This window comes from Palaemon carinicauda, chromosome 2, assembly GCF_036898095.1.
Source record: "Palaemon carinicauda isolate YSFRI2023 chromosome 2, ASM3689809v2, whole genome shotgun sequence".
Taxonomy (NCBI): domain Eukaryota; kingdom Metazoa; phylum Arthropoda; class Malacostraca; order Decapoda; family Palaemonidae; genus Palaemon; species Palaemon carinicauda.
Window position 1 is genome coordinate 13,939,256 of NC_090726.1, and position 23,675 is coordinate 13,962,930.

The 23,675-nt window shown below is 33.9% G+C and overlaps 3 long non-coding RNA genes across 5 annotated transcripts in view; 2 read left to right on the plus strand and 1 right to left on the minus strand.

Annotated features, from left to right (window-relative positions):
- Nucleotides 1-23,675, plus strand: part of LOC137623269 (uncharacterized) — a 478,525-nt gene that overhangs the window by 81,070 nt on the left and 373,780 nt on the right. The window lies entirely within an intron of this gene.
- LOC137623284 (uncharacterized) overlaps nucleotides 1-23,675 on the plus strand; it is a 125,720-nt gene that overhangs the window by 1,521 nt on the left and 100,524 nt on the right. The gene's annotated exons all lie outside the window — the stretch shown is intronic.
- LOC137623259 (uncharacterized) overlaps nucleotides 11,724-23,675 on the minus strand; it is a 492,316-nt gene continuing 480,364 nt past the window's right edge. Inside the window, exon 7 of the long non-coding RNA XR_011040580.1 lies at nucleotides 11,724-11,847. This is a non-coding gene — a long non-coding RNA (uncharacterized lncRNA). The remainder of the gene's footprint in view (nucleotides 11,848-23,675) is intronic.

The window sequence follows — 23,675 nt, forward strand, 5'->3', positions numbered from 1 at the left end:
TTTTTAACATAGCATGGCCTACTGTGAACGTACTAAACTTAACCTTTGCCGTATAGTGACAGGAATTATTTCCACTGAGGTGTCATAGTAGTTTCTCTGTATTTTCCTGAGAAGCAATTAAAGTTAAAAAGTGCTTGCCAAAAATCTACACGAGGGCTAAATGTCTGGTCTTAAGATTGGCGATTGATAAATTTTAAACTGGATTTTGTCCTATAACACACAAAAGCACTGTCCTACGAAACCTATAGAAATTGATGTGTACTTAATTAGGTGCTGTTTCTGAAATAGTATTTTTAGCAGTTAAGAAATTTTCTCCAATTAAAATATTTTTAGAGATTTATTTTCATTCTTGGTCATGGCGGCTTGTGCTGAGAGGCCCATCCAAAGTTCTGGGCAATCTTAAAGGAATGTATCTCGTAAATCTAGTGAAGGCTTGTTGTATAGTTTGACCTATAGTAAACTTCGGTCAAAAGCTCTGTCCACACGATTGAGGGTGAAAATGAGGGTTGATGACGTCAGAAGCGGGAAACCTAAAGACGGGGATCTGGCTACACTATGATTCCAGATCCCTGTCTCTGGTTTTAATGCTTCTGACGTCATTAACCCTCATTCTTGCAAACTATTGTGGTCTGGTATCACAGTTTGCTCGATCGTGTAGACAGGGCTTTGAGCCCTGTCCTCGTGATTGAACATGATCGACGGGTTGACAGTGATGCCAGACTACATAGCTAAAATGATGGCTGGCTACGCCGGAAGCGGATAAAACAGGAGGGATCTGGCACATCAACCAAGGTTTTGTAGAATATGCGTCTTCAGTCTAAATCGAGTTTATTTGAGGAAGAAATTAGTAGTAAAAATGATGCCCCTAGGTCACGGACTATGCTAGATGTCGAGACTAGATTAGATTTTAATTTTCAGTCTAAGATCAGTTTTATTTACATTAAGATTAGTTTGTCATGCATTCCCTAGCATTAAGTGCATGATTTGAAGTTTGTATATACAATCTCATTTAAGAAGGTAGACTATAGGGTGTAAATAGTTCGAAATTCACTTTGTCACTTACTTTTGATCGATCTATATTATAAATACAAAATGTTGAATCTAGTACACTTCCATGGGATACTACTCTGTTCAATGATTAGACATGATGAAAGAGTTTCTGGTTTATAAAAAGTAATATTTTGTCGACCAAATAAGCTATCAATACCAGAACTTCATCTTCAATACCAATGGTTGTAAATCATTATCAAAGTTCGTGCAAAACTGCTTGGAAAACAGCACTAGGAGTAAAATGAAGATTGCAAAGTTGTCCTCATCCATCAATTCCAGCTGATTATTTGCAACAGTACATAGATGTCTACGTAAAATATCATTCTGATTGCGGACTGGTTGTCTGGGAATATTTCGATTTTATAAATGATCAAGTAGTTTAAAAATTGCCTTTTCTAGTGAATTCAATATAAATTATAAATAAGAAATAGGTTTGTATCAATTTGAATTCTTAAACTTTATTAGCCAGTTCGTGGTTGCTAAACACGTTTGAAGCCTTTTTTAGTTATATTTTCCATTACACAATATAGGATATGATATACCTTATTTATGTCTGTTGCTGTTTCCTAGATTTATTCTATTTTTCTCCTAAAACGATAATTATACTTGCATTTTTAGTATTGTATTCCCACCGGTCATTTTCTGTTCTTAACACGACAACGTTTTCTTTGTCTTTCCATTTTCTTTTGTGACATTCGAACCAAGAGCTGTTCTAACAGTTATAGCGTTTTCCATTGAATGGTCACGTAATCATGTTTTTATTCACCTTATTTATTACAGTCATGAAGAAATCTAAAAAATATTCTACTATTTCTAGAGGTTCGGATCCAGGTGTGGATTTTACCTCCCCCGGCAATCATATATTATCTAAGTGGGGTTACCAAAACTGTTAACGCTTGGCAATTAAAGTAGTTATAAACTTGTGTTGTTCAGTATAACCGTTATATTATATCTTCTAAGAGAGAAATTCTACTATTTTGATATTTAAATTTCTTGTGATACGAATGTTTTTTTTTTTTGTTAAGATAGAAGTTATCCAGGTAATATATGTAGTTTGTCTAATAACAGCAATGATGATTATCTCTTTGGCACAGTCAAAAGCAAGAAAATAAAAAGGAAAATGATGAACACTGCTGGTGTATCTAATGCGTCACCTATTGATAAATGTAAGACATTTATAGATGACGGCTCTAATGCAAATCATCGGAAAGATAATGTTATTAAAACAAAAACTCCTCGGCTGTATTTTCCTAATGTTTTGTGCTTTCACGTTCAGGTTCAATAGCAGTTCTGCTGCCCAAGTGTCATCCCAAATTTTAGGTTCTATTTAAGGAAGGTAGAAATATGCCATTTCTTACAGTGAAGGATGAGGTAGCTACTGGTTCTGTAACTAAAGTGGCTTTGTAGTATTGTATTGAAAAAAGGAATTGTATGGTGTATATAAGTAATTATATTTTACTACCTTACTTATTGAACCCAGAATATGTTTTAGTTGACCTATTGTTTATATGGTCGAAGCACAGAGAACTCGAATCTAATGGCGAGTCTGTCCCTTAACCATAATTAAATAACCTTATCAAGGGTCTTCCAAAAAAGCGTTTTTTTCACTAACTTCTTAAGATATAAACGTGTTGTTGTGTACACTGACATCCCTGGCCTGTGTTATAAGTGTTGCAGATAGGGTCATATGGCCTAGAAGTGCTAAATGAGCATTACCGCCGATTTTGTGGTAAATCGAATGAAAATGCGGAAATTGTAGGGGTGTTCATAATGTCAGCCCAAGAGTGTTGCCCTGAAGGCCTGTAAGTGATCCTTTGCATAAGACAACCTATGAAAATCTAAAAAAGGATAGTTCTCCTTTATTCATCACCAGGTTCTGTAGTTAGCGAAAATTTCGGGGAAAAAAAACTTGGGAACTGAAAAATCAAAGTTCGAGCAGGAATAAATATCGTGAGAAGATTCAAGTTAAATACAATAACATTATTTAAAAATATCCCAAAGAGATGGAATAACTTAAAAAGGCAGTATTGTGTATAAATATTACTAATTATATTGGATATTTCCAAAATAAGATGGTTGTTTTTAATAAAAAGGGTGACTCCAAAATTTAAGGTTGCTGGGGTCTATGGTAATGGTGGTGAAAGTCTAAGTGCAATGCCTGCTTGTTAGCTAATAAGCCAGATTATGTAGAAAATGTGTTCACAGATTTTACTTACATTCTTGATTCGATAACCGAATATATTGAAAGTCTAACCAATCAGCTTCCTTCTGAAAGTAGGTTAAGAAAGAGTATTTCTGAAAATGGCACATAAACTCCGTATTGTATCCTGGAATATAAATAGTTTAAGCAAACGAGATACTGATGTAAATGCATATACTTAGTCTACAAATGTTGATGCAATAGCGTTACAGGAAGTGGGTAGAAACGCTTCCAATCCACAAATTGACGGTTACGAGTCTAGTTATAATTTACATAAATACTATTCCAGCATAATACTGCTATGATAGTAAAGTCAGTGGTACTGAATGTTTGACAATTAAAGTAAGGCTTGAAGAGGCTAAAAAATATATATGTGCATTCATATTTTTTTGCTATGAAGGATCTGCCTGGTGTCATTTATTCTAAGAATTGTGTATTAGTCGGTGATTTAGATGGAAAGAGAACAGATGTATATCGTCCATGTATCATACACAGAATAGGAGATCCCCTAAGATGCCATCTATGTGACGTTGAAAATGTGGCCCCAGCATTATGAAGCCCAAAACAGGATAAATTGAAGGTGTATGCATCGAATGAGGTAGTGATGGCGGTCTTGGGGATGTCTTCTGGGTTCATAGGCACCTGATAATACCCCTTCAGGAGGTTGAGTGTGGCGAAAACCTTAGCTTCGTGCAAGTAGGAGTCAATGTGCATAATTTAATGGCCTATCTTCTTTTGTGGTGTTAGTGAAGGTATGCACTGTACCGAGTCGCCATTCTAGTTTGGAATTTGATGTGAAACAGTTGTTTTCTCTGTACATTAAAAGAATATTTCTCCATTTAGGTGAAAGGGGGGTATAAAATGTATGTTATGAAAATATAATTGCGGTTATTTCGAAAATGTTTTGTCAATTTGAAGTGCTATGTAACATTGAAATTATTTATAACAGGGATGTATTTGGTTTAGTCTATTTCTACTGAAACATGGGGACTTACTAAAATGCTTGTTTTGAGAAAATTATAACTCTCATTAAATACTATGTAATTTCAAACCTGTGAAATAGTCTCATAATGTTTGTGTGAATTCACTTAGTGTAAAAGATTATTTATGCAGAAAGTGTTTTAATTGTAAAATATAATTATAACGATGTTTTTTTAAGCGGTTTATGTTAATTATTACTTAGCTTTGACTTTTGTACTTAGCTTTTGTTCATATATGTAAATTAAAGGTAGAACGGGTTATCTAGCAAGATTAACAGCATCTTTTTCACCTTTTTACCTTCGACCACTTTGTTGCCCAGGTAGTTTTTGATAGGTGTGCATTCATTTTTATGTATGTCTGTCTGTTTTAAGACTCTGATTCGCATTACTTAAAAATATTGATTGAATATCCGGAAATTTGGTGGGGTGATTGGTCATGATCTAAGAACAATTTGATTAGATTTTGGGATTGATTAAGTTAAAATTCAAGACCAAGATCACGAAAAAATGAAAAAAAAAAAAAACTTCTTGTCATATTGTAGCCAATCTTATTTACATGAAACTAAAGCTAAAATACACATAAATATATTGTGTATCTTGTGATATATATCGTGTTATACTAATGCCATTAATCTTTTTAGCAGTTGGGGAACAAAGGCCAACGGAGTCAATGAACATGCTGAAATTCTGGGCTCTGTCACTACGAGGCCATTGTTTTCCAACTTGTCTACATAAAAAAATATATCAAACTCGGTGAGATGATTAGTCATCATCCAAGGACCATTTGATTAGATTTTGAGAATGATAGGACTGAAGCTAAAGGTCATGAAAATTAAAGATTTTAAGTCATGATGACAAATTTAGATAACATGTGTTTTGAGATGAAATAACCATAACATTGTCAGTTTTCTTGGTACAAGTGGTTTTGGCGAAGGTAAGCACTCTACCGAGTGGTCGTTCTAGTTATGTCAATAAACTGTCTGAATTTGAATTTTAATAAGTAAATATACTTGAATCGGGATATTTTACCTTTGACAGCTTTGTTGCGAAGGTTGTGTTGTGATAGGTGTGTATTTATTTGATACACATGTAGTTATTTGTTTGTATGTGTGTCTAAGCGGTTATGGTTCGCATAACTCAAAAACTATTTCACCAAATTTCATGAAAGTTAGATCAAGATCATGAGAAGGTTGTTTTACCATATTGTGGCCAATTTTTATCTGATTTGCATGAAATTAGTGTCAAGTGTTTTCAATTCAATCTCCTATCTTGATGTACAACATGATAATGTGATGTCATTATCCTTGTTTATTCATGTTTTTATATTTATTTGTTTGTTATTCGTATAATTGAGAAACTCTTTGACCGAATATTATGAAATTTGATTGGATGATAGGCCATGATACAAGGACAAGTGATTAGATTTTAGGAGTGATTTGATCGAATGTTAAAGTGAAGTAACGAAAAGATAAAAGTTTTTCTTATATCGTGGTCAATGTAATCTTTATTGCATGACACTAGTGTCAAAGTATGCACAATTTAATTGCCAGTCTTATAGTATACAACAAGGTATAGTGACATCAAAATCCCTGTTAGCGGTTTGGGTACAAAGCTCAGCGGGATCAGTGAAGTTGCAATAGTTGCAGAGGTCGTCATTATGCGGCCATTATTATGCAATTTCTTTGCATGACCATGATAACAAATGCGGCACTGGCGAAGGTATGTGCTCTACCCAGTACGGGCTTTAGTTGAATTCGGTCTGTATTAATACATTTGTCAGTAACATATGCTAACATTGAAAAAAGGGCTAGAAAAAAAAATATTGCATTGATATTTATTGTAATTATAATTGAGTAACTTTCTCTTATTAATAAACACAAACTTGTCTTTTCTACATAATTTTTACAATAAATATGGCAGTTCTGTTAATAGCATTACATAACTTATACTAGACCATAGGATTTAAAGTGTAGAGAGAGAGAGAGAGAGAGATAGATAGAGAGAGAGAGAGAGAGAGAGAGAGAGAGAGAGAGAGAGAGAGAGAGAGAGAGAGAGAGAGAGAGAGAGAGTGAGTATTATTATTTTTATTATTATTGTTATTATTATTATTACAAGGAAGACTCCAAAGTTCATACATGGTGTGAGAACCAAAATTCTTTAAGTCTAAGGGACCTAATATAGGGAAAGCAGAAGAAATTAGAAATTATATAACAATATGAACATTACTATTTGCGCGAAGGAATTTGAAATCAGTGTTTTTTTCCAGATCGAGAATTGTAACATATCTCCTGGAATATCAGTGAAATAATTGGTTCATTTTGAAATATTGATTAAATATTTGTTTAGAATATTGTAACTGGTACCAATGCACTATCTAAATCAACAAACCCTGTCTATTTCACAGTAAATATTTAATTAATACAGTAAGAATTTTCTTGTATAATTTCAAGTATCAGTGTTTCCCTTAAAATGACGAATTGTTTTCTTTATAAATACAGAATATATGATTTTTTTCCGCCAACTTTTTTCAAGGTTAATTATGTAACCAACAGATGTCACTGGTTTAGTAAGTGATGACGTAACGTCTTTTGAAAGTAAATGTTCTCTTGAAGATTCCTTGTTAGTCTCTCGACCAATCAGGAGTCGTTTCTCATTTGTTGTCTTAAAATAATGCCATGGACCTTCTGATTGGTTGAAACTTGGAAGGAAGCCGGCAAGATAGAACTGTAACCGGTAGGAAATCAGGAAGCAACAACAGTGCGTGTTGTGGTTCAGCCTTGTTCATACCCTCATTTAGCTGCTCTAATCATTTGCATATCGTGTTGGCATCTTTTTCTTTCAGAACTGATGTTCCAGTAATCTGCACCATGTTGTGGGGCTGTGGTATGAAGGTAAGCTCGAGTTTGCAATTTTGGTGTTCAGAGTTTGGGTAATCTTTCTGAATTATTTTTTGAAATCATCGTGCAGTTTTGTATAGGGATCTTTTTGTTACCTATCTCTGGAAGACATAGCCATTATTCATATTGGCTAGAAGATGCCAGTTAACCACATAATCAGTTTTTAATAATGAATGTTTTAGGTTTAATTTTTATTAATCAAGGATGAGATATAGAACCATACCTTGATGTAATTTTTGGGAAAGTTATAGAAATTCCTATCAGACCTTTTTAACCAGGTTTGTGTCTAGAATTTGCCGAATACTTAATGGCTAAACTCTTGCTTAAAAGTTGTCAACGTAAGTTTTTTTTCTAGTATAGTAAGCATATTGCCTGGGGTAATCGTGAGAAACTGATATCAGAAACCGATATTCTTAAGTTTTTAAATAGTAAAGAAATTTGGTTTAGAGTACTTACACGTGATAAGCAATAAAATTTGGTTACCAATCTTAAATCACAATTTTAGTATTTTATATTGAAGCGCTTAGTATATCTTGGGAATTTATTTTCGGTAGCATTTGATGCATTGCTTAACTAGTGTTAATTAGATTTTCAAGTCTTGAATTATTTTATAGGTTTGAAAACGTCCAAATAACCCATACACATTTACTTTGGTAGTAATTTTCTTGAATTTTGAGCGTAAAGTTACGTTTTGGTGGTTTTGGGGCCTATTTTGGATTTATGGTAAATATTGCTTACTTGAATTTTTAACTAGTTCAAAATCTAAGATTGTGGTTTAAAAAAAAAACTGTGTTATTTCCAGAACTTTAATCACATTTTTTGGTTGGTTTTCTATCGTACCTGAAGTAACGATTCATATTAGGTCTTAGTTTGATTACATTTTTTTTTTTTAAATAACCAGTAAATATAGCTAGGGCAGATGGGTCTGTATCGCATCCTTAAGAGTACAAGTTACATATAGATAGGTAAAGTTTTGACTTCGGTTGCTAACTTATCAAATGGGTCTTTGATTTTAAATTGAACAGCTATGGTTGATATTCATTTTTCCCTGATTGTAAGCGTAATAAGGTGTTTAGTTAACGATCTGATCTTAATAAAAGTGGTTTTGGTGGTTAAACTAGATATGAAAAGGAGTTTTTGTATTTTACGGGGTTTGGTGTTAAAGCTAACGACATAGACAAGTGTGCTGTAAGAGTAGTTGTGTTAATCTGATGATTCTGGATGTCATTGGTTTTGGTGGGGTCCCTTTTGTCAGTTTTTTATAGCTCTTGGCTTTTTAGTTTTCTGGGTTATTACACTGCCTTTCAGGATTTTAGCTTGAAAACACTTAAGTCTATGGATATTTAGCATTAATTATATCTAGTCTTTATATCTATATTCTATTATCTTGAAGTTTAAGGTTCACTAGAAATTGTTTCAAGGAAATTCTGTTTGGAGAGACTGAATTTGAATATGGTAGGAAGCCTTAAGATTTTATTAGATGTTGTAAAATGTATAGTTTGAGATTAGCAAGTTTAATGTTTTACAGATCTCACAATACAAAAAAATTAACGTAAGTGAAATAGCAATGTCACTAATATTGAAAAGTTTAGAGAGCCTTGGAAGTCCAAGGATTTTGCCACTATGCATTAGGCAGTGACTGGTTTATAAAACAGATGTATCCTCCTTTATTTATAAATGTGCCGTCTATAGTCAGTTGAAAGTTGCTCTGATTTAAGCGTTGCTAAATTGATACTTGAACCTTTTGGCTAATGCACTTTGGTAAATTTATCTCGGCATTTTGGATACGCCAGGTTATAAAAGTTAATCCAAGTCATGTCATCAGTTTTTGTATTCAATCGTGTTACTGTTTTTATAATATAGTTGTGGTTCCGGTTTTTTACTTAACGTAGTTTATGCTCGTTAAAGTTACCAATGTCTTGTGGTTTATAATGTGCATGAAACAAATGATAAATGGTACAGAATGTTTATCTGTTTTTCTTTTCAGGTTTAATGCAGTGTGGATAAAAATCAAGCTCTAGAGAATACCAATAAGCTCTCACAACGTAGTTTAAATTATGAAGCATTGATAAGAGCGTAGATCTTGCATCCTTACAGATCTTTGGTGCTTTGTCATTGAGAAAGCTATGGAAAATTGGAGTTTTTAACAAGTTGCGATTTATTCACTGTATAAAAGTATGAAGACTAATTCACTCCAGGAGAATAAGATGCAGCATGCAACAGAAAAGAACGCAGCATAAGAAAGAAAGAATGTAGCACGCAGCAGTAAAAAGATAGAATGCAGCACGCAGCAGTAAAAAGATAGAATGCAGCACGCAGGATAGAATGCAGCACGCAGGATAGAATGCAGCACGCAGGATAGAATGCAGCACGCAGGATAGAATGCAGCACGCAGCAGTAAAAAGATAGAATGCAGCACGCAGCAGAAAAAAGATAGAATGCAGCACGCAGCAGTAAAGAGAGAGAATGCAGCACGCAGCAGTAAAGAGAGAGAATGCAGCACGCAGCAGTAAAGAGAGAGAATGCAGCACGCAGCAGTAAAGAGAGAGAATGCAGCACGCAGCAGTAAAGAGAGAGAATGCAGCACGCAGCAGTAAAGAGAGAGAATGCAGCACGCAGCAGTGGAGAGAGAGAGAATGCAGCACGCAGCAGTGGAGAGAGAGAGAATGCAGCACGCAGCAGTGGAGAGAGAGAGAATGCAGCACGCAGCAGTGGAGAGAGAGAGAATGCAGCACGCAGCAGTGGAGAGAGAGAGAATGCAGCACGCAGCAGTGGAGAGAGAGAGAATGCAGCACGCAGCAGTGGAGAGAGAGAGAATGCAGCACGCAGCAGTGGAGAGAGAGAGAATGCAGCACGCAGCAGTGGAGAGAGAGAGAATGCAGCACGCAGCAGTGGAGAGAGAGAGAATGCAGCACGCAGCAGTGAAGAGAGAGAGAATGCAGCACGCAGCAGTGAAGAGAGAGAGAATGCAGCACGCAGCAGTGAAGAGAGAGAGAATGCAGCACGCAGCAGTGAAGAGAGAGAGAATGCAGCACGCAGCAGTGAAGAGAGAGAGAATGCAGCACGCAGCAGTGAAGAGAGAGAGAAAGCAGCACGCAGCAGTGAAGAGAGAGAGAATGCAGCACGCAGCAGTGAAGAGAGAGAGAATGCAGCACGCAGCAGTGAAGAGAGAGAATGCAGCACGCAGCAGTGAAGAGAGAGAATGCAGCACGCAGCAGAAGAAAGAAATAGAGAATGCAGCACGCAGAAGAAAGAAGAGACTGCAGTCTAAAGAAGCTATACATGAATACTTATCTTGTATATATTAGTACTATAAAGAGCACTTTAGTTGGTTTATATCGTAGTCTTGTTTGTCGAATAAAACACAATTTTCTTCATACGGTTGTATTTAATTTATTAATTACTACCTGCAATTTTGTTTCATTTACTATAATATATTTAGTTCTCTTGCTTTGTCTTTTCTCTGTTCACTCTTCTGCTACTTTCTCCATTAACGTGTGTACGTGTGTGTCTGGAATAAAAATAAATTAGGTCTTGGTCAACCAGAAACTACCGTTAATACTTAAATGTAAATATGATTAACGTTAAACACGATTAATGATTTACAATTGCGAACTTGAACTTGTACCATTTTATTAATAAATCATGCATGATACTTTATAACTCATTCTGCTTTTTCTTTTGAATACAATAACAATCGGCAATTTAGACAAATAAATAGATATAGCCGAAAATTTTTACTTTAGGAGCAGATATTTAAAAGATCATTAGATTGAAATAGCATGGATAATATATATTGAAATTAGCATAAGTAATTTACTGACATTCGAACTTAAGACACAGTAAACTTAACTTTTTAGGACCTTAGATGGATGTTCAATCCACCATTCGAACTTTTTAGGACCTTAGATGGATGTTCAATCCACCATTCGAACTTTTTAGGACCTTAGATGGATGTTCAATCCACCATTCGAAGGCAAATTTTTATAGGCTGCTATCTGAAAAAAGGATTTAAAAATGCAATTTTCTGGCAAGGTCATTGTTTGCCTTCATCTTAAAAGCGCTAGGCATGCTACGAAATTGAAAGCTTTAAAATACTCTACTATTATACAATGGATGTTAAATCCCCAAAATAAGTTAAACGTTTATAAGAGGATAGTTAGCTAACGAACCTCGTAGTGAATACTGAACCCTATAGTAAACATTCCACCGTTCTATATTTAAAATCTATTTTGTTTCACTTTTAAGTAATTTTACATAACAGAACTGTTAGTTATGCTTTATACCAGCTCTGCCCTATATATTGAGAACTACAGAACTATTCTTATGAAGGTGAGTTTTTACATTTCCCTTTAGCAAACAAGTAATTTTTCTGCTTAATTACAATTGAATATTAGAGTTACGGTAATTAAAATTTCATCTCAATTTATATGAATGTTCTAAATTTAATAGAAAATTTTTGATTTTATAAAACATAAGAGAAAGTTTTATAAATAGTTATTTGCAAATTGCTTTAAAAACTAGCTAGGTACGACAAATTTGACGGTTTTATACACTTACTAAAGGTTTCCATATTGCACCAGTGAAATGGTAGCAAATTTCTTCCACTCAAGGTCATTCCATACTACGAGAATAAGTTCATTACTAAGTTAACCTATTCGTGAAAAAAAGTCATCTTATTTCCGTATAAGCTCCTGCGTCATTTAGGTCCCATTAGAACCTGGTGAAAAAAAAAATGAGCATTAGTATGTGCAAATGTTGAGCAAAACCTTAAACTCAAATACCAATTTCAAAAGATTAATTTACAAGGACGATTAATTTACATATAAAATATATCTAGGCATGTATGAAAACTGTCATAAGTATATAACAAAATTGGAATATTAAATAGCTACTATCAACCTATCTAAATATTTTAATATAAGCTTCAGGCCATCTCGCGCACTCCCTTTCATACCTAAAATCCAGTTATTAAGGTTTGTAATAATCCTACTATTTTCAGTACGCTGAATTTTTCACTTCATAGACGAGGCAGATTGAAGTTTTTTTAAAGTACTCTATATATAAAAAAAATATTGAAGGAACCAATAGTTTCTTACATGGATATTAAGCTTTCTCATGGGCGTTTCCAAAGAATTAAACCCTCTGAAATAAATATAACATTTCGGGTAACGTCCTTAGCAATGAAATACTTTATTCTACCCGTGAGCTCCAGAACTTTCAATATTCAACTTTTTATTAAATGATACTAAATAGCATTCGCATTCAAATCTACCTTATGTCACCCAAGTCAAACTTGGCCAGAATTAACTAAGATTCTAGATATAGAAATTAAATAGCCTCACATTTCAAGACCAAAATCAACCTCAAAGGCGTAAGATATTCGTCAAGGACGTACTTACTGAAAAAAAAAGGAATAGCTTAAATACTTCAGAGTCATGAAAACCAAGACTTTGTGTGTAAAGAACCTTCCAAAACAAGGAAATTCAAACTAATGATTGTAGTGATAAACAATTTGTAACAAGAATTTCAGGAACTACAAATACCAAGTGGCCTTAATAGAAAATTTTGGATTTGGCTGTGAAATTGCAGATATATTTTGAATTAAAAACCCAAAAAAGTTTTAGAATTTTCTTTGGTGATCTATACCAATCTTAGATATATTTCATATCTAAATGCTAAAGTTTTGTATAAGAAATTTTTAAATACAATTGTTCACATGAAAAATACTGTAATATATGCTTGTGGAAAACCTATAAAAATTAGTACATTTACATGAAACCTGCCACAACAACTTTAAGGGAAAAAAATCCATGCAAATCTTGGGGAAACCAGAGTAGAAAGGAAAACTTTTCTTCTGAAGTCTCTTCAGAAATTCAGTCGTTAAAGACAATTAAAACTGCTTAAACATTAAACTTTAGAAAATAACATAGGCACACCTGTGTAGAGACGTTAAACAAAATTTCTCAAGCTAACCTGCAGGTAAATGTCTACGCCCAAAATCAATACTAGCAATAACTTAACTAAAACAATAAAAAAGCAGGAGTATGCGAAATAAGACAAGACCTGAAATCTCGGAACGAAAAGGAAGAAAAATAAGGAAAATACAGCTAAGAAAAACACCGCAATAGGTAGAAGAAATGAAAAGTACAGCAGATGATAGACTAGAATAAAATCCATTGATTGAAAACTAGAAAGAAAAATGTTGCAAATGCAATGGTAACAATGGAAAAGTGGCTATTTAATATACTCATTACGACCTACAGGAATTTTGAATGTGAAAATATTTTGGCTACAACAGACTTATTAATGAGGATCAATAGTTTTTGTAGGATCATTTTTTTCGTAGTCTTTTCGTTATTGAATTTTCTCAAAATCTATTGCTTTACTGGTGGAGTTTTAACGTTCAGCCTGTTTGCAATTCTTGTTTCTTCATTTTCATACACGAGTTCCGGATAAACCTGTAAGAAATCAAACCCTGTAATGTACATATTAAATCTTAACTAGTCTATCTTTGCCGGAAGTAGGCCTACTCTTTACCTTAGATGCAGCAAGAATTAGCTAAATTGCATTTAAATATTTTATATTCATATTTCCCTTTGGATCAGAGAAGTTTATATATATATATATATATATATATATATATATATATATATATATATATATATATATATATATATATATATATATATATATATATACATATATATATATATATATATATACATATATATATACATATATATATATATACATATATATATACATATATATATATACATATACATATATATACATATACATATATATACATATACATATATATACATATACATATACATATATATACATATACATATATATACATATACATATATATACATATACATATATATACATATACATATATATACATATATACATATATATACATATATACATATATATACATATATATACATATATCTACATATATATACATATATCTACATATATACATATATCTACATATATACATATATCTACATATATACATATATCTACATATATCTACATATATACATATATCTACATATATACATATATCTACATATATACATATATCTACATATATACATATATCTACATATATACACATATATATACATATATACACATATATATACATATATACATATATCTACATATATACATATATCTACATATATACACATATATCTACATATATACACATATATATACATATACACACATATATATACATATACATATATATATATATATATATATATATATATATATATATATATATATATATATATATATATATATATATATATATATATATATATAAAGGAATCAAAAGTATTTTTACGAGGACTTAAATGCTAATTTGTATCTTACCTTTCAAAATGATATATATTCTCCTTGTTCTACCCATTGCAAAACAGTAGTTTCCCTTTTTTTTACCCATTGAAAAACCGTAGTTCCAACAATTTTTATATGAAGCTGAATATCTGAACCTGAGAACAGAATTTTATCTGATAATCTTACACGTTATAAGTTCCAAATCTTACAAGTTATAAGTGTCCAATCTTACAAGTTATAAGTCTCCAATCTTACAAGTTATAACTTTCCAGTCTAATAAGAATCTTACAAGTTATACAAGTTCCCAGTTTCGAGTTATATACATTTATAATCTAACAAGTTTCGCATTCACATTATTAAAAGTTACAAATTCACAATGTAACATGTTAGCCATATTCATAATTCTAAAAGTTAGCCATATTCACGATTATACAAGTTATCTATATTCGCATCTTAAGCACATGTTAGCACTCAAAAATTCTTATCTCTCGTTATGATAAATCTTTCCTCGAACAGGCAAATATTGAAAGACTCAAAATTAAGAATTTATAACTCCAAAGTAAATTAAATAATCTACAATATAAAACAGCTACAACAAACTGCAGCAGTTTATGGTCCACTTCATTACAAAAGCCCCAGAGACGTTCATATTTATGTCTGGGAATTGGCTAGTTTTCATAAGGGTTAAAAGAAAACCTTTTAACCCTGGTTTTCATCACCAGGCTGGCCAGTGTGGATTAATCCGATTGTTTACGGCCTATAGTAACCTTTTTTTTCGTTCAGTCATAAATTTTAATATTTTTTGCTTTTCTATATTATCAATTTGGTTATAGAGATTTCATGTGGATTTACATTTATCGCCAAAATATCTGTCCATCAATACTAACTTAACACACTGGTAACTAACGCCAAACAATATGTTCAAACAAATGCTTTCAAACTTCAAAAAATAATTACTTTAGCCAGGTAGTGATGAACCTTTAATACTAATTAATTACACTTCCGTCTTTAACGTATTTATATTTCCCTATCACTATACCGCCTCTGATATTAAAGTTGCGGCCAACTAATTTACAAATATAACTTTAGATATTATTTTCGCCAGAAATAACTACTTTTAAATTAGTGCAAAGTCTAATCACCAATTTAAACTATAACTAATATATATTTAGATTTAACTTTAAGACATTTTTAATTTATTTGCATAATAACCATAAAGCTTAACAAATGTTAAAGTAAAGTTTTATCCACCTACCAGTACTGGAAGGTTTGAATTTGTGGGTAAATTTTCAAGTAAACATCCTTAATAATCTGTTTACACCAGTTCAGCTGAATTAAATTTTCCTCTTAAAAGAAAATTCCGTTTCTTATGCATCCGTTTATCGTTCAAGATTCAACACCTCACTCAGTATGGCAATTAAAAATCTGGAAAAAGAAAATTAGTTTATTTACAATTTCTACCATTCCAAAAGACTTGCATAATAAGACATTACCAGTGAGATTGCTATTTTTTTCTATATTCACCAAAATTTTATCTTGAGTAATAAGAGCATTATTTTAATACTAAATTTCTACTACAACTTGTGGCGAATAGAGCCTAATAAATATTTCTAAAAGAATATCTTAATATATTTGTCCACTTGAACTGCATGTATAAAACTGGGAAAAACACCAACCTACTTGTGTCTGACGCTGCAGAAATAATTCAGACAAAATTGAAAAACTTTGAATCACCAAGGTTTATAATCTATAAACTTACTGCAAAAAACACTAATGAGACTGTATTAATTAATTCCATATTTAACTTCTTTAATTGTGAAAACTTCTATACACATTTGTCAAAGAAAAGATTGACCTTCATTTACTAAACTCCAGTAACTAGTAAATGAGTAAGACATCAAGTTAAACAAATTCAAATGTAATCAGAATTCGCCATGAAAGCAAATACCTTGGTAAGATAAGTCATGCGAAATTTAAGTAAACGTCATTTATCAAGATTAGAATCTACCGTAAATGCAACATATGTTAAGAAAAAAAAATAGTTCAACCCTTTCCACCTAAAGCGCTTCAGGTTTAGTGAAGCAGAGGGTATTCCTAGTTTAATATTACCCAATTATCAAAAAAATATAGGTTTTAAAAAACTAGCCTTTTATGGGAGGTGATAAATACATCTAAAATAACTAGAAACGTCATGTTCCTTTGGTAGTTAAGATATTCTAACTTTTAAACTAAAAAAGTTAAATATACTTTAAATTCAAACCAAATACATAAACCATGTATTTTGCCTCTTTGATGTCTTATTTTAGGCATTTCTGACCATGAGTGAGGCAAACCACCTTTTCAATTGTTTTTGTACCATTTACATTTAGGACAGTTATGAGGGACTTCCTGTAAGAAAACTGGGTTTTTGGCCAGGGAATAAGGTAAAGTTATGTGTAGCAATAATACTGGCCAGAAATGCCAAATAAACACAAGCTAACCCAGTTGGAAAAATATAGTTCGTGAAACTGGCTGTTAATCAAAGCTTCAATTATCTTGTTCATCTACGCCTGAGAGTTTTTGCTCCACCGTGCCTCACTATGCTGGCAAAATTAGCATTACATCACTGCTACTTAGTTCTAGTAAGCAGAACAATAGGCTGTTTATGCTTGGACCATCGGTCATTATTTCAGGTTTATTTTTGTATACATTCATATGAGCAACAATAACTATACACAGAACAGAACATTTTCATCATATCCAATTACGGAAATTGATTACACAATTTCAAGGGATTGTACATCCCTCTTGGATAAGTTTATGTTATTAGTCATATTGAATCTTAATAGGGGTGGGTAGAAAAATGGAAGTTTTGGATCATGGAACTTGTGCAAACTGTAAATATTTGGAATCTCGTAATATATTAAAAGCTCCGGTAATTAAGTAAAAAACAAAAACAAAAAAAGCTGGCAAATTCCAATACAAACAAGTCATGCGCAAAAAAACTCTTAATCAGTCTCATAGTTGTAAACATTGAACCTGAAAGACTTAAAATTTTAATCGACCGATATGGAAGGCGTTATGCCCCAGCCTCCATTAAAAAGAACAATGCCAAAATAACCAGCACTCAATTTTTTTTTTAGAGAATTCTGTTTTCGCTAATAATTATAGTAACATGTCAAACTTAATTTTCCATTTACATGCCTTTGAACGTAAAAGCACAGACTAGATTTCATTAAAAATTAATTTTTTAAATAAAAACAAACAAAAGTACTAAAATTGCTTGCAAAACCTCCACAAGTATGTAACCAGTGTCACTATGCCTTCACAAGTGATTAAGCAGTCACAAGCCTTCACAAGTGATTAACCAGTCACAAATCTTCACTAGTGTGTAACCACAGTCACCAAACCTTTACAGGTGTGTAACCACAGTCACTAAACCTTCAAAAGTGTATAACCAATTAAACCTTCACTAGGCAGTAACCACAGTCACTAAACCTTCACAAGTGTGTAGCCAGGGTCACCAAACCTCCACAAGTGTGTAACCAGGGTCACCAAACCTTCACAAGTGTGTAACAATGTCACTAAACCTTCACAAGTGTGTAACAATGTCACTAAACCTTCACAAATGTGTAACCAGGTCACTAAACCTTCACAAATGTGTAACCAGGTCACTAAACCTTCACAAGTGTGTAACCAGGTCACTAAACCTTCACAAGTGTGTAACCAGGTCACTAAACCTTCACAAGTGTGTAACCAGGTCACTAAACCTTCACAAGTGTGTAACCAGGTCACTAAACCTTCACAAGTGTGTAACCAGGTCACTAAACCTTGGCAAGTGTGTAACCAGGTTACTAAACCATCACAAGTGTGTAACCATGTCACTAAACTTTCAAAAGACTAACCAGAGCCTTTAAACATAAACCATTGTATAATACAAATATCCATTAAACCATTTGTGTGAAAAGAGATAGTAAACTTTCACATTTCTGTAACCAGACTTACTAAAAATAAAAATTTCTGTAACCATTGTCACTAAACATTTACCTTTCTGTAACCACAGTCACTAAACATTTACCTTTCTGTAACCACAGTCACTTTGTAACAAACTTCACTAAACATTCAGTCACTAAACCTTCACATTTCTGTAAGCAGTTACTTTGTAATGAACGTCACTAAACATTGTCACTAAACATTCACATTTCTGTAAGCAGTCACTTTGTAACGAACTTCACTAAACATTCAGTCACTAAACATTCACATTTCTGTAAGCAGTCACTTTGTAATGAACGTCACTAAACGTTGTCACTAAACATTCGCATTTCTGTAAGCAGTCACTTTGTAACGAACGTCACTAAACATTGTCCCTAAACATTCACATTTCTGTAAGCAGATTCACATTTGTACAACGAGCGCCACTAACCGCCCGCACTTGTGTAACGAGCGCCACTAACCGCCCGCACTTGTGTAACGAGCGCCACTAACCGCCCGCACTTGTGTAACGAACGCCACTAACCGCCCGCACTTGTGTAACGAGCGCCACTAACCGCCCGCACTTGTGTAACGAACGCCACTAACCGCCCGCACTTGTGTAACGAACGCCACTAACCGCCCGCACTTGTGTAACGAACGCCACTAACCGCCCGCACTTGTGTAACGAACGCCACTAACCGCCCGCACTTGTGTAACGAACGCCACTAACCGCCCGCACTTGTGTAACGAACGCCACTAACCGCCCGCACTTGTGTAACGAACGCCACTAACCGCCCGCACTTGTGTAACGAACGCCACTAACCGCCCGCACTTGTGTAACGAACGCCACTAACCGCCCGCACTTGTGTAACGAACGCCACTAACCGCCCGCACTTGTGTAACGAACGCCACTAACCGCCCGCACTTGTGTAACGAACGCCACTAACCGCCCGCACTTGTGTAACGAACGCCACTAACCGCCCGCACTTGTGTAACGAACGCCACTAACCGCCCGCACTTGTGTAACGAACGCCACTAACCGCCCGCACTTGTGTAACGAACGCCACTAACCGCCCGCACTTGTGTAACGAACGCCACTAACCGCCCGCACTTGTGTAACGAACGCCACTAACCGCCCGCACTTGTGTAACGAACGCCACTAACCGCCCGCACTTGTGTAACGAACGCCACTAACCGCCCGCACTTGTGATACGAACGCCACTAACCGCCCACACTTGTGTAACGAACGCCACTAACCGCCCACACTTGTGTAACGAACGCCACTAACCGCCCACACTTGTGTAACGAACGCCACTAACCGCCCACACTTGTGTAACGAACGCCACTAACCGCTCACACTTGTGTAACGAACGCCACTAACCGTTCACATCTCTGTAACAAACGCCACTAAACATTGACATTTGTGTAAGAAACGTCACTAAACATTGACATTTGTGTAAAAAACTTCACTAAATATTGACATTTGTGTAGCAAACGTCACTAAAAAATCAGATTTGTGTAGCAAACGTCACTAAAACACCAGATTTGTGTAACAAACGTCACGAAACATCCAGATTTGTGTAACAAACGTCACTAAACATCCAGATTTGTGTAAGAAAAGTCACGAAACATCCAGATTTGTGTAACAAACGTCACAAAACATCCAGAATTGTGTAACAAACGTCACAAAACATCCAGATTAGTGTAACAAACGTCACGAAACATCGATTAGTGTAACAAACGTCAAGAAACATCCAGATGTGTGTAACAAACGTCACTAAACATCCAGATGTGTGTAACAAACATCACTAAACATCCAGATGTATGTAACAAACGTCACTAAACATCCAGATGTGTGTAACAAACGTCACTAAACATCCAGATGTGTGTAACAAACGTCACTAAACATCCAGATGTGTGTAACAAACGTCACTAAACATCCAGATGTGTGTAACAAACGTCACTAAACATCCAGATGTGTGTAACAAACGTCACTAAACATCCAGATGTGTGTAACAAACGTCACTAAACATTGACATTTGTGTAGCAAACGTCACTAAAACATCAGATTTGTGTAACAAACTTCACTAAAACATCAGATTTGTGTAACAAACGTCACTAAACATTCAGATTTATGTAACAAACGTCACTAAACATCCAGATGTGTGTAACAAACGTAACTAAACATCCAGTTGTGTGTAACAAACTTCACTAAACATCCAGATGTGTGTAACAAACTTCACTAAACATCCAGATGTGTGTAACAAACTTCACTAAACATCCAGATGTGTGTAACAAACTTCACTAAACATCCAGATGTGTGTAACAAACTTCACTAAACATCCAGATGTGTGTAACAAACTTCACTAAACATCCAGATGTGTGTAACAAACTTCACTAAACATCCAGATGTGTGTAACAAACTTCACTAAACATCCAGATGTGTGTAACAAACGTCACTAAACATCCAGATGTGTGTAACAAACGTCACTAAACATCCAGATGTGTGTAACAAACGTCACTAAACATCCAGATGTGTGTAACAAATGTCACTAAACCAGATTTTTTTAACAAATACCAATAGACATCCAGATTTTTGTAACAAACGTCACTGAACATTGAAATTTGTGTAACAAGCATCGGTAAACATAAAAAATTTTTGTGTAACAGGCTTCTCTATACATAAATATTTGTCTAACAAACTTCTCTAAACATCCATATCTGTGTAAATAACTTCGCTAAAAATCCAGATTTGTGTAGGAAACGTCACTAAACATCCAGATCTGTGTAACAAATGTCAGTAAACATCCTGATTTGTGTAACAAACGTCACTAAACACCCACATTTGTGTAACGTCACCAAACACGCACATTTGTGTAACAAACATCACTAAACACCCACATTTGAGTAACAATCGTCACTACACTGACACATTTGTAACAAACGTCACTAAACATTCACATTTGTGTAACAAACATCACAAAACATTCACATTTGTGTAACAACCGTCACTAAACATTGACATTTGCGTAACAAACGTCACTAAACATTGACATTTGTGTAACAAACGTCGCTAAACATTGACATTTGTATACCAAACATCACTAAACATTGACATTTGTGTAACAAACGTCACTAAACATTGACATTTGTGTAACAAACGTCACTAAACATTGACATTTATGTAACAAACGTCACTAAATATTAACATTTGTGTAACAAACTTTACTAAACATCCACATTTGTGTAACAAACGTTACTAAACATCCACATTTGTGTAACAAACGTTACTAAACATCCACATTTGTGTAACAAACGTTACTAAACATCCACATTTGTGTAAGAAACGTTACTAAACATCCACATTTGTGTAAGAAACGTTACTAAACATCCACATTTGTGTAAGAAACGTTACTAAACATCCACATTTGTGTAACAAATGTCACTAAACATCCACATGTGTAACAAATGTCACTAAATACCCACATTTGTGTAACAAAAGTCACTAAACATCCACATTTGTGTAACAAACTTCACTAAACACCCACATTTGTGTAACAAATGTCACTAAATACCCACATATGTGTAACAAACGTCACTAAATACCCACATTTGTGTAACAAACGTCAGTAAACATCCACATTTGTGTAACAAACGTCAGTAAACATCCATATTTGTGTAACAAATGTCACTAAACATCCACATTTGTGTAACAAATGTCACTAAACATTGACATTTGTGTAGCAAATGTCACTAAAACATCAGATTTGTGTAACAAACGTCACTAAACATCCAGATTTGTGTAACAAATGTCACTAAACATTGACATTTGTGTAACAAACGTCAGTAAACATCCACATTTGTGTAACAAACGTCAGTAAACATCCATATTTGTGTAACAAATGTCACTAACCACCAACATTTGTGTAACAAACGTCACTAAACATTGACATTTGTGTAGCAAATGTCACTAAAACATCAGATTTGTGTAACAAACGTCACTAAACATCCAGATTTGTGTAACAAATGTCACTAAACATCCAGATGTGTAACAAACATTACTAAACATCCAGATGTGTAACAAACGTCACTAAACATCCAGATGTGTGTAACAAACTTCACTAAACATCCAGGTGTGTAACAAACGTCACTAAACATCCCAATGTGTGTAACAAACGTCACTAAACAAGATTTTTTTTACAAATGTCACTACACATCCAGATTTTAGTAACAACGTCACTGAACATTGACATTCGTGTAACAAACGTCACTAAACATCCAGAATTTTTGTGTAACAAGCTTCTCTATACATCCAGAATTTTTGTGTAACAAGCTTCTCTATACATCCATATTTGTCTAACAAACTTCTCTAAACATCCACATTTGTCTAACAAACTTTTCTAAACATCCACATTTGTGTAACAAACTTCACTAAAAATCCAGATTTGTGTAACAATCGTCGCTAAACATTCAGATTTGTGTAGGAAACGTCACTAAACATACAGATTTGTGTAACAAATGTCAGTAAAGATCCAGATTTGTGTAAAAAATGTCACTAAACACCCACATTTGTGTAACGTCACCAAACACCCACATTTGTGTAACGTCACCAAACAGTCATATTTGTGTAACGTCACCAAACACCCATATTTGTGTAACAAACGTCACCAAACACCCACATTTGTGTAACAAACGTCACCAAACACCCACATTTGTGAAACAAACGTCACCAAACACCCACATTTGAGTAACAATCGTCACTACACTGAAATCTTTGTAACAAACGTCACTAAACATTGACATTTGTGTAACAAACGTCACTAAACATTGACATTTGTGTAACAAACGTCACTAAACATTGACATTTGTGTAACAAACGTCACTAAACATTGACATTTGTGTAACAAACGTCACTAAACATTGACATTTGTGTAACAAACGTCACTAAACATTGACATTTGTGTAACAAACAGTCACTAAACATTGACATTTGTGTAACAAACGTCACTAAACATTGACATTTGTGTAACAAACTTTACTAAACATCCACATTTGTGTAACAAAAGTTACTAACCATCCACATTTGTGTAACAAACGTTACTAAACATCCACATTTGTGTAACAAACGTTACTAAACATCCACATTTGTGTAAGAAACGTTACTAAACATCCACATTTGTGTAACAAATGTCACTAAACATCCACATTTGTGTAACAAATGTCACTAAA